Here is an 11552-nt window from a genome sequence, read left to right on the forward strand (position 1 = left end):
AAATTTTTTTAAAGTTTCGGATATCGAATATTATCCAATATTCGTTAATATTATCGGATTCGGATATTGATTTCTAATATCCGTCGGATAATTATCGGATTCGGATATTCGGATAGCTTATCGGATTCGGATACGGATATGCCTATATCCGATCCGATAAGCTACCGTTTACAGGCCTAATTAAGTGGGCTACAATTTGGGAAAGCGACTAGAACAATACTGTGGGGCACATATAGAAGCACTAGGTTAAAATTTTGTTAAATTTGATTGATATAACTGTTCGTGCCCTATAACACGGGATAAACACTAGTTATCTATAAGATTAGTAAGAATTTATAGGTTTTCTTGTTGACAAGTAAGAATTTATAGGTTTTCTTGTTGACAAGTAAGAATTTATAGGTTAGGCGTTCATTTGTGACATTTTAATGGGTGATTAATCTATTTATGTTGCATAATAAGTCAAACGTCCTTCTTCTAGAAAACGTCAAAAAGTCGAACAATTTTTTTTTTTAAAAAGATTGGTCTAAATGGACAGAGGTTCAAAATATTTTTAACAATACCACAATTACCTTTTTGCCCAAAAACAGGGAATATACTGGATCTGCACACACACACACCCCCATATTGGTTAATAATCTAGATCATGATACATACTTCTCCATCCGGGTGTCTAGAGAGAGACCCGCCAAAAGTCAAGTAATTAGTGAACCGTTCATATCGATCTATTATGTGCCTCTCCATCCTCTGGTTTGCACAACCAAAAAATTATTCCGACGGTCTCCAGGAAGATAAAAAAATATGGAATTGTGTGACGCCCCGTGTTCTGAATCACGGTTTGCCCGGCAGTTTATAAAAGAAACTCGGTCTAATACTAACTCAAACCAGTTTCAAATATAAACCCAAGCCAAAACTCTCATCACGAGTTACAAATCAAGAACAAACACAGCAGAAAAACAAATATAGTTTAAACCTTTGAAAATATGCTCGAAAAATATGTAACCCAAAATAGTTTTCATAAAGAGAAAAACAACTTGAATTAATGTTTATGAATAGTTCACAGAAGAGACTAAATTTGGACAGAGTCTCCTCTATAAATTGAACATATCAAACCTGAAAAACCTGTCAAACATTCATACATATCTCACAAACTTCTAAATAACAATAGCATCAAATAAAAAGTGATAATGTGCATACTATTTACATGTGTACAATCACAATCGAGGGAGAAAACGATCCTAACTATTCTAGATGATACATATATAATAGGGTTAATTCCGTTTTGGCCCCCGATTTGTGACCAACTGGCCGTTTTAGCCCCCATAAGTGTCCGGCAGTTCGTTTTGGCCCCAAAAAATTCCTAAATGGCCCCAACTTTTTTTAAACCTCCCAATTCTACCCCCATGGCATTTCTGTAATTATTTTTTTTTCTTTTTCTTTGTCCAACTCATCTAACAATTACCACATCACTCTGTCCACCTCACCCTTCTTCTCCGGCGAAAAGGTTGCCGGCCGGAATAAAAAATTCCGGCCGGCCACCTTTACTAAAAAAAAAAAAAAAAATATTTCTTCCTTTCTCTCTCCTCTTCTTCTTCTTCCTTTCTCTCTCCTCTCTCCCCTTTCTCTCTCTCTCTCCCCTTTCTCTCTCTCTCTCCCCTTTCTCTCTCTCTCTCTCCCCTTTCTCTCTCTCTCCTACCTCTCATTTCTCTCTCTAAAACCTCCGGCGAAGGGGATTCCTTCGCCGGAGGAGATCTGCAACAGACCCTCGAGGGTCTGTTGCAGATCTTCTTCAACAGACCCCCGAGGGTCTGTTGAAGATCTGCTTCAACAGACCCTCGGGGGTCTGTTGCAGATCTGCTTCAACAGACCCCCGAGGGTCTGTTGAAGATCTGCTTCAACAGACCCCCGAGGGTCTGTTGAAGATCTGCTTCAACAGACCCTCGGGGGTCTGTTGAAGATCTGCTTCAACAGACCCTCGGGGGTCTGTTGCAGATCTGCTTCAACAGACCCCGAGGGTCTGTTGAAGCAGGCCTCCGGCGAAGGAAACCCCTTCGCCGGAGGTTTTAGAGAGATAAATGAGAAAGGAGAGAGAGAGAGAAGAAGAAGAAGAAGGGGAAGAGAGAGAAAGAGAAAGAAAGAGAAAGAAGAAGAGAGAGAAAGAAGAAGAGGAGAGAGAAAGAAGAAGGAGATACAAATTTTTTTTTTTTTTTATGTTAAAGGTGACCGGCCGGAATTTTTATTCCGGCCGGTCACCATCCGCCGGAGAAGAAGGGTGAGGTGGAGAGGAGGTGGTGAGATGGAGGAGAGATAAGGTGAAGTGGATGATAAAGAAAGGGGTGATGTGGCTTTTTTTTGTTTTTATCCTTTTTCAGAAATAATTCTGTTTTGGCCCCCGAGGATAATTTCGTCAAAAATTTGGCCCTTGGGGCCAAAACGAACTGCCGGACACTTATGGGGGCTAAAACGGCCAGTTGGTCACAAATCGGGGGCCAAAACGGAATTAACCCTATATAATATTAACGTTGTGATTATGTTGAAAATATAATAGAAATTATAATCTTACATAATATGAGCCGTCGAAGTAAACTATGTCACTCCGGGTCACCAATACCTGCAACTGAACAACAACAAATAGGAATGAGATAACCCGAAGGTCAGCTCAGTAGGATACCTAGACATCCTACCCGCACCACACACATCAGCATTTTAATATACCAATAGTTATAAGCGTTACATATATACAGAGATGTCAATATGCACATGAAGCAAAACAACATAGCAAGATAGTTCTTCTAGCTTACCAAGATCACGACTGAATACGCCCTCAGTCGGGGTCACCTACTATTCGGCTAGGAAGAACCGGTAGGCCTTTGTTAGTGCGTAGGCAGGCGGCGCCTTATCGAACGTTTGACTACTGCAGTGTACACATGGATCCACGTAATACCCCGGTAAGAGCTTCCGTAACTCTCCCTTCGTCATCATCGCCCATCGGGCTGACTTGTGATCTCAATACGCATCGAATAGTAAATCTCACCTAAACAATGATACGCTTAGAATATGTCATGACTTACCCAGACGACTATAAGAGCATCGTCGCTTAGTAGAGCCATATACCCACGGCGATACAATTATCTCGTCTTGAGGCGCGTCCTATCTCCGGCCAGATCTGACGCTTCCTCGCAAGGTAACTCATTGACCATTCGAAGAATACCCAAACATATGCATGAACCTATAATAATATTAAATGATCTGATAGGCTCCCAAAGCTACAAGAACAGAGCCCTCCTAACAAGTCCCATCAACCGAAGGAGAAGAGCGTTCTTGTGTCTCAAGGTAAGGTAAACCCTGTTTAAAGCCAAGCTTTTACAAGTTTCCACTTTCAGGGATTAAGTATTTTCTTATTAAGAAAACTTGGGTAAACACCCTCTTTCGGTTCGGTGAAACATTGTAAGTATCAAACACAAGACATTACAGAATTCAAACCACACTCACCAGTGGCTTAGCAGAATAAATAAACAAACATGGCACTGGTCAGTCCCCTAATCACTTCAAGGGTCGGAATACCCCAACTCCCAATCTCTCTCGGACCCCATTCCGGGTAAACAAGAATGGTCGTTACCAAACGGCTGGCCACACGCACCGAGTGTAACCCTTAACATGAATTCATGGCTAATCCATAACAAAAATATAAACAAGGGGACCAACCAATGCCCAGCGTCAAACAATCAATACACGTAACACAGATCAAGCGATTCCGCCTCCATGTTATACACGCAGCTCAAGCGATTCCGCCACCACGTGTTTACAATTCACACAAAACGATCACACAGATCAAACGATTCCGCCTCCATGTGATTATTTTTTTTTTTCAGAAAAACCAATTTGTTTTGAAAAGAGAAACATCCATAACATAGAGTATACCACATACATATCATATCATATCATATCATAAATTGAACTAGAGAACTATAAGAAAAATGACTATATATATATATAATGGTGAAACGGGGAATACCCGTGCTCCAAGTAAGATTCGTAGGATCCTACCTCTTCTTGCGCTTCCAACGGTGCTAGCTCCTAACTAAACTCCACTTCTCCTCGAGCTCACTATTGCAGTTCATTAGTTCTACTGAAATATGAAAGGGCAAAACGGTCATTTGACAGTTACATAACTATCAAGAGTCCTCTTGCAAAGCAAGAATGCATAAAATGAATAAAACTATACTAGGAATGTCCTATCGGCACTATCCAGTTCACTGAGACATCCACTGAATAACTGAAATACAAAGAAATCGACCAACCAACTTCCCACAAACTTTATTAGACATTTCGGAGTCTTCATAAGCTGACAAATTATATAACACACCAAATACCATTAATCTTGAACTATCAAATCATAAAATGAACCCAATGTTACGAATCCATAACTCAACCTATCCATTTATGTGAAATATGACATAGTTCGGGTAACCATTTCTATTCCAATTCATTTCCAAAACTATTCCAAATATGAAATTCGAGTAGTAAAATAATTCGGCAGCAACCCGTCTATATTTGGACACCCCAAAATAGTTTATAACATCCTAAACAGGGTCCTGAACACTCATCATTCGACGAAACTAAAGAATAACTGCTCCAAATCATGAACCCAAAAGAAACTAGTACAACTATACAGTATTCGAAATAGCTATCCTAAAACTATAAAATTTGGACGAAATTGAAAATTCTGAACCGCTAAATATGTAAAACGAGTCGAATAGAATTACCTGAAACAAATCTCATCGAATTTGGACCGTCGAACGCGAAATAATCGACGAGCAAAGCTTATATCACTCGAAGCCCTAATTTGCAGTCGTTACTACCTTCTCTGATGGTTTGTAAATGAGTTTGGAAAAGAAATAAAAAAATAAGAATATAAAGGTGTGGTGTTCGGTGGCAATTGATTCTACGTGTAAACAGGAAGTAGGGTTAGGCGTTGGGAAGTAAGGGAAAGTGGGGTGCCACATGTCGTTAAACAAAGTGGCCATGAATTTAATTTAGTTTTAGGTCCTCAATTTATACATACTTCACAAGCAAGTGCCGCCATATTCATATCCAACTAGTTCAGCCCCTATTAATTACTTTTTGACCCCTAGTTTAGCCTTTCGTTTATTCTTCATCCCACCACTAACCCAGAAGAAAATATATTGCCCTTATTAATTCGATCACGAACAAAACTACCTAATACGGAACGATAGACCGACAATGTCCGATCTTTACATGTGACTAGTCAAAATTCTTGATTTCTCGATCTTTATCCAATGAACGGTCTAGCTCAACCAAATAACTATTCAAAGTCAAATCTCAAAACAAACGCCTAGCTCCATTCGACATTCCAACTCGTCCGATTCTCGGACTCGAAAGTTTGGGCGCTACAGATTGTATCAAGAATTATGTACAAAAAATATGAGACTATCTTCGGGTATCCAGCCGCACCTTCCAGTACGGCTACCTTGTTACGACTTCATTCCAGTCACTAGCCCTATAATTATATCACTAATCTTCTTCGTCCCTTCTCATGTCAATAACTAGAATGAAAAAAGGGGAATGTCAACGCATCTGGGAATAAATGATTGATCTTTATCAATAGACCTGCTAAGGACCCGAACTAAACATCAACACCTTCGAATTGGATTAGTTTCTCCGAGAAGAACTAACTATAATCTTAGGGTTTGTTTGTTACGTAAGAAAATAGGGTCGGAAAATCGATCTTCCGCTGTTAGATTGACTTAAGAAAGTGCGAAAGTCACTTTCACGTAGGAAAAAAAAAGATAGGAAAATAACGTCTAAACTTTTCCCGCCCAAAAGATGGTAAAACCCAATTCTCACCCTTTCCCCACAAAAAGGCGCTCTGCTCTCTCTCCTCTTTCTAAACATGTCCACCTTCTTCGTTTTCTTTCTAAAAAGTTATTTATCTTCTGTAAATGATCTTCCTCTTTCTAAAATCTTGATTTTTCTCTCTTAAAATGTTATGTCTAATTCTCTTTGTCTTTCTCTCCCTCTCAATTCTCTCTCTCTCTTATGAACAAATTACATCTTGATTCAACCAGTTTCCATCATTTCGCAAATACCCAAATAAAATTCTGGTAAATCCATCAACTCATTTTCTTCCTTTTTTAACTGTAACATCCCATGTTTTTAAGGTTAGTTGAGGGACTATTTGACAATTGGGTCAAGGCAAAAGAGGGGCCAAATCAGCAAAGAGGACAATTTAGGGGGTATTTTGCGAACAGGCCAAAAACAGGGACCAAACTGTAAATTCGACAGATTTAATTGAAGAAATAAAAATCTGATTTCCCTACCGACTGAAGCTAGGGTTTTCAACTTTGGGCAAGAAAAATTCGATTTCCATGGAGAATTTCGTATGGGTTTCAAAGGGGAATTGATGTTTTATCAAATTCAAGCTTCCAAGAAGTAATCTAGCATAGTTTTATGGAATTTGTGGTAAAGAATTCATACTCTCTCTCTCTCTAGATCCAATTTTCTGTATTTTGGGTTTTAATGGATTACTTTGCTTCGAATTTGTAGAAGTTTGTGAAGGATTGATCAAGGGAAAGCTATCCTAACTAGAATTCAATCGAATCAAGGTAAGAAACCCATGAATTAGATGTTTTGATGTCAAAATTCTTAATTCTAGGGTTTAAGGTTTATGAAAATTGGGGATTTTGATGATTCATGTTGTTTTAGGGTTTATATGATTGGGAATTGATTAATTTTAGTATATGAGAAACTTTAGAGAGATTATGTGATATAGGTTATCGATCGAACGACAACTCGAGGGACTGAATTAAACCTACTGTCCGAGCCAATCTGGGATTGATATGTTGCTCGTACGTACTTTCATAAAACACGAAAGTCGTAGCTTAGGTTGTTAGCTTTCCGAAAAGGTATGGTACAAGTCATTTCGATATCGGAGGAAAGAATTATGACTGTTTTACCGAACAGTGCGCAGTTAGGAAAAATTCTGCTTTGTTGTTCGTATTTTTGCAAACTTCAAAGGCGATTCACTTGGATTTTGGGGAATACATCTAATGACTAAATGTTAAGGTTATAAGTCAGTTCAAACAGTGATTGATCGACCCCGATTGGGCATGGTTATGAAGTTAGAAGATTGATCGGAATTCGGTTAACTCGAAGTCTTCCAAAATTTACGAGTTTCTTTTAGTTCGTATAGTTTCATTGTTTTCTTTTATTTACTCTTTATGGTATACCACGGTTCTTATCAAAGAACCTAACGTATATTTCTTTTGTCTATGGTTTGGTAGAGGGGGAGCCGGAGCATTTCGTGGACGATTTGGCTACGGTTGCAGCGGAGGACGACTAGTTCCTGTACTGCTTGGTAGGGGTTCTGAATCCATTTCTCAGCATGGTTTTATAGATAATGAAATATTTTAGGTTCTACAGTTATATATGCGTCATTATAACTAGAGTGAGGGAGCATGAAACTCGATATTTAAGTGATGAATTGAAATATGCTTGAATTGTTTTGATGTGATGTGAGAAATGTTTTTCGAACTGTTTGCGAACTACTTGGGATTTTCTTGTATGTACCCGACTGCGGATTATGTCAACCTACGGGCACGTAGCCATTGAGGATAGGATGACATGTGAACACGGGTGTGAACCGTGTGAGACCTCTGAGGTGGGCGACACTAGTCATGAGACCTGTGGGAGTAGAGTGCTTCACTTGCTGGCCATTGGTGCTCGTGCCTCTAGCTCGAGGCTCAGGGCCGTACACCCTGACCGCTCGTTGGGGAGGCGACATTGATTGGGATCCCTCTGCTTTGTGTGTGATGTGGCTATTGGTTGTTTCACTTCCGTGTTTGATAAGATAATGAATCGAATGTAATATGGTTTTGATATACGTAAGTAAATGGATTTTGAAAGATTGCATTAGATGCATGACAGGGTACCGAAGAGAGTAAGGTTCAGGTCCTACCATGGGTATTGGGGGACAGCTCTATTACTCGAACTCGGTGATCTAAAACGTATTTAGATACTTAAGGTATATATGTATCATGAGGTAAACTCTTCAATGATTGCGGAGTCCCTTAGTGGGAGAGGGGCTTATCGACTAGGGGTAAGTCTCTTTCTCGAGGAGACGTAGTGCATTAGCAGTGCCTAAATGGGTTGGTACTATCTAACGCACTCTAGGCTCTCCTGAGGAACTCTCCTTTTATTGGGAGTGCACCATGGGTGGGCAGCTAATCACTGCTATTGCTTGCTAGGTTAAGAAAAAAAAAACGGTTTTGTATATAGCATATATAGCAACTTGTTTGATAACTCGTTTTGTCACGATGTTTGGAACTTACTAAATGAACTTTTGAAAACGTGATGGGTTTTGGATTGGTCGTCTACCAGATTAACTCGTGTCGGTGAGTTATCTGACCCCCTACCAGTTGTTAGTGTGCAGGTGTTATCTTTTTGTTCGACGTGGCGAGTTTTGGTTCGTAGAAGACTCTTTTACGTTGAAGTCTTCGGGTGTATGTCGCGTTGGTTGTTGACGCTGCTTTTTGTTCTTTTCCACTAGTTTGTATATATTTTTTTACTCACGGACAAACATATATGTAAATATTTAACACTCAGAGTTGTATATAGTGCGTATGAAGGTTTATGAGGCTTTGATAGTTTTTTTTTGTGGTTCGGGTTTCAACCCGAAGTTATGTGAGTTTGTTAGCTTCCGCTTTATAGTTTATTCTTGTATATGCGAATGTATGGTTTGCATGACAGGTTTTACAGGTGCGACCGGTTCGATTTACAGAGGAGACTCTGCCGGATTTTCGTCTCGTCTGTGAGTTGCCGGGGCGTGGTCGTGTCTATTTTGGGACACGGGGCGTCACATTAACACTCTATTGGGAACTCTTATGAATATGTAAAAAAAATTTGCGGGTAGTATTTAATAGATTTATCAACTCACCTTCTTCCGTTTTAAACTTTCTAAACTCATCAGTTTTCTTCTCTGATTCACTCTTGCTTTGCTTTATTAAATAGGGCTGACTTAATGTCGTTTGCCCGGATAAGGATAAAGATGGTCAGATTCCTAGATTCAAGATTGCGATGTAGAAAAATCGTTCATCATGGGGAGGTTTATAGATATAAACAAGAGATTTTATAAATTAGTGTAAAGATAACTGAAATTTGGAGGGTTTTCGCCTCTTGATACTGTGAAATTTATGAAACCAGAGTTTCTGATTTAGCATCATATCAGCAGGAAGATGATGATGAAATTCTAAAGGCACCTCTCAATTTAGTGGGTGATTAAATGAAGAGAGCATGATTTTTGAAAGGCGCGCACTATTTTCTTCCTGCCCAACCAAACACTTACAAACCTTAATTCACATGAAAAACTTGGTTTCTTTCCCATCAGAAAAAAATGGTTTTCACATAAATTATTTTCACAAGTATCAAACGGACCCTTAATCTTTTTCATATCTCGATCAATCAATTTTCATCGTTTTGACGTTTGATCTTCATCTTTATTATATTTTAGAACCAGATCTTCTATTTGAAATCACGAACCGAAAATTGTTCAATCTAGTTGAATGAATAATCTAGTTTCTCTCTGTTATTCATTATTGTTCGATGATTAACTTTCGTTTCTATCCTGTTTTATGAAGTCCATTTATATCAATTGGTGGGTGCTTTGGGACATAAAGGAAAATCTCTGGAGCATAAAGACTTTGTCAACTAACATTGACTTATGGGACATAATTAACTTGGTTCAAATATTCCCCCTAATCTTCATCTTCTTCGTTGCACCTTCTCTCTTTATCCACCTCTTTCTTTCTCTCCCTCTCTCACTGTATCTCTCTTCAGTTCTACTTCACCCCTCTGTCTATCTTTCTATCTCTCTAGCTCTCTCTAGTTCTTTATCTCTTTGTCACGGTCTCTTTCACTATCTCTCTAGCACTCTCTCACAATTTCCCTATTTTCCTCTCCCACGCACAGTTCCATCGAAGGACCCCTTAGCTGGAACCAGACCTCGAGGAAGGTTTTTGGTGAAATCCTCCTCGAGTATTTCATGGTCAGCTAGGGCAAGAAATGTTTTCTGGCCGACCACGAAAAATTCCGTGGCTGGACAAGTCACGAAATTTGAAACCCTCGAGGATGGATTATGAAACCCTCCTTGAGGGCTAAGGTTTCTCTGTTCTTAGGTCCAAGTGAGAGAGAGATTTACAGTGAGCGAGAAAGATATATAATGAGACAAAGTGAGATCTACATTGAGTGGGAGATAGAGTCATGACTAGTTAACAGAGTTATAACGGTGAGTGGTCACAAAGTTTTGGATGACCGAAAACTACTTTTTTGGTTCTCTTTCTTGACATACTCATTTTTCTTCATTGTTTTGGGTGTCTTTCTATTTTCTATTTTCCATTTTCAACGTTTTAGTTAATTGGTGAGTGGTCATTTTTTTTCTTTATTCTGCACTTTCTAACGTGGTTATTATAAAAAAATTGAACTTAAGTTAGCAAAAAAAATCGATCGGTTATCAAAAAACTAGAAAATTGGGCCAAAATCCAAATTTATATTTTGTAAGTAAAAAAGACAAGTTATATTTTGTTTGGTAAAAATATAATGTATGTATTTTTTTTGGTTAAAACGAAACTTTCTTATATATTCTTTTAACTCATTTCAACGAAAAAAGTCAAATCGATTAAAAGAAATTGGAAATTGGGCCATGGCCCAATTCTGTGTTTTTTAAGTAAAAAAAGAAAATTTATATCTTGCTTGGTTAAAAACCTATTTTTTTATTATTATTTTTGGTTAAAGATCCGAAAAATTGTATTTTGTTTAGTTAAAAGGCCAATATTTTTTGCAGTCTTTTTACAAACAGTTGCACCCCTTTACAAGCAGTTGCAAACCTCTTGCGGTAGGTTGCAAATCTCTTGCAAGTAGGTTGCAAATATCTTGCAAATAAAGAAAAAACAAACCCCGAGTTTTAAAAACTAGAAAAAGTTAAGTGGTCTTTTTTCACGAAAACAAAAACTCAACCCAGATTTTTGAAAACTAGAAAAAGTTGAGTTGTCCTTTAAGTGGTCCTTTTTCACCAAAACAAAACTCTCAGATTGGGCAATAAGGGTCAGATCACTCATTCTTAAAACCAATATTCTTAAGACCAAAGAGTCGTGCAAAAGAGAGGGGGACACTCTCCATTCCTGTTTCTCCTGTAGCTGGATTCTCTGAAACCACAAAACCTTTAGAATGAAATTCCAACTCAACACCTTTTGAGATTTTGAGAAGAATTATTCTTTGGAGAACACAGTACGATGATAGTTGTAAACTGTTTTCGGATTTGAATTATTGACTACCGTTGGCCTCTATGGTACAATTAGTCCCATAGAAAGTTTTGAAAAAATTCTCCAAAAAAACAAAAAAGGCAAAGCAACATAACCTAGACCTTAGAGTAGGTGTGGGAATCGGGTCGGACTCGGGTACCCATGGGTACCTCAAGTCCGGATTCGGGCGTTCTGGGTACTATATTTTAAAGACCATTGGACTTAATGGACAGACTCGGG

At 38.6% G+C, this 11552-nt stretch overlaps 1 protein-coding gene and 1 long non-coding RNA gene across 2 annotated transcripts in view; one reads left to right on the top strand and one right to left on the bottom strand.

Moving 5' to 3' along the window:
- Window positions 1–11552, top strand: part of LOC147558066 (uncharacterized protein At5g02240-like) — a 72554-nt gene that overhangs the window by 36138 nt on the left and 24864 nt on the right. The window lies entirely within an intron of this gene.
- On the bottom strand, window positions 2526–4857 carry LOC147558072 (uncharacterized). Its single transcript, XR_015234249.1, has 3 exons — window positions 4764–4857; window positions 4045–4126; window positions 2526–2614 (listed from the first exon to the last, which is right to left on the bottom strand). It is a non-coding gene; the product is annotated as an uncharacterized LOC147558072 (long non-coding RNA).

The sequence above is a fragment of the Eschscholzia californica genome, unplaced genomic scaffold (assembly GCF_041429995.1).
Source record: "Eschscholzia californica isolate CP2 unplaced genomic scaffold, dmEscCali1.0.p SCAF_2, whole genome shotgun sequence".
In the NCBI taxonomy this organism is placed as follows: domain Eukaryota; kingdom Viridiplantae; phylum Streptophyta; class Magnoliopsida; order Ranunculales; family Papaveraceae; genus Eschscholzia; species Eschscholzia californica.